Here is a 1,296-nt window from a genome sequence, read left to right as displayed (position 1 = left end):
TGCCATAAGCTAGAGACCATTCCCCAAGGCTTATCCATATATACAGGAAGCAGACCAAATTTGTAGGGCAGCTACTCAGCTGCTCAGAGTAGATTCCACCATGGAGTTGATTACCAGTCTCATCATAGGTAATACTACATCCAGCTGCCCAGCCACTCAACCAGGCCTAGCCAAGTTGATACACAAACTTAACCATCACAATTCCACCCCTTGTCAACTTGGCACATGTACACATTGTGTGACATCTGTGCAGATATCGTTCACTGGCTAACTCCAGTCCCCTACTTCCTGAGTGGCAACCTCACCCTTTGGTCTGATGGACCCTGTTCCTCTTCATCTTGGGCATGGCATCCCTGTCTCCTTACTCTTGGGCAGCAGCTATGGTTCCATCTCATTGGCTCACATGAACGAGCAGCCCCACACTCTAGAACCAAGTTGGTGAAGATCTGGCTCTTTGAAACATAGGGGGCTGTGGTGGTTCCATCCCCAAAGGCTATGGTCCTACCCTTTCAGGCTGAGGCAGCTCTGCTTCCATTTCCTTCATTTCTCTGCTTCTGCTGATTTATGCCAAAGGCAGCTCACTCTCCTGGAAATCTTTTTGCCTCAAAAACACTCAGCTTTCTTGCTCCATGGGCTGGCCATCATGCTACTTTTTTTCAAGCCGGTCTATTCTACCAATTAATGCCTGAAGGAAACCCATTCCACCAGGAAAGCCTCCTACCCAGTGATACCTGGCTTTCTCCTCTGTGGGCTGGTAAGCCTGTTGCTGTTTAATTCCAGTCTCTGGGCTCTGCTTCTGCCATCTTTCATGCTGGTCTCTCAGCTTGGCTCCTGCTGTCTCTCATGCTACATGCTAGGGTCTTTCTGTGAGTCTCAGGTCAAGGATGCACTCCACTCCTGTTTCCCCATTTTAGGTATCTGTTAGAGCAGCACTCCACTCCCGGTACCATATTGTGTTCTGGTTATGTAGTGCTGCTCTGAAAAGAATGTACCATAAATGGGATGGCCTTAACAATCAGGAGTTTATTGTCATAATTTGGAGGTTTTAAGTCCAAGTTCAAAATGCCAGGCTCTAAGGGCTGGGTGAAAGCCCCTCAATCTTGGGCTTCAGCTCTGCCTGTTGCTCCTGGCCCACTGAAGCTAGAGGCATCTCTTCACTCAGGCAGCTACTGCCTGCTGAGGTTAAGAAGCCAAGGTTGACAAATAACATGGCACTGTCCCAATATTACCAAACCACATGGCAGGCCATTAATTCAAGTCTTTTGAAAGTCCCAAGGTCGACAGAGCATGGCAGAC

This window comes from Orycteropus afer, unplaced genomic scaffold (assembly GCF_000298275.1).
Source record: "Orycteropus afer afer isolate SDZICR_OR568_19922 unplaced genomic scaffold, OryAfe1.0 scaffold01094, whole genome shotgun sequence".
In the NCBI taxonomy this organism is placed as follows: Eukaryota; Metazoa; Chordata; class Mammalia; order Tubulidentata; family Orycteropodidae; genus Orycteropus; species Orycteropus afer.
This window is presented reverse-complemented; position numbering follows the sequence as displayed.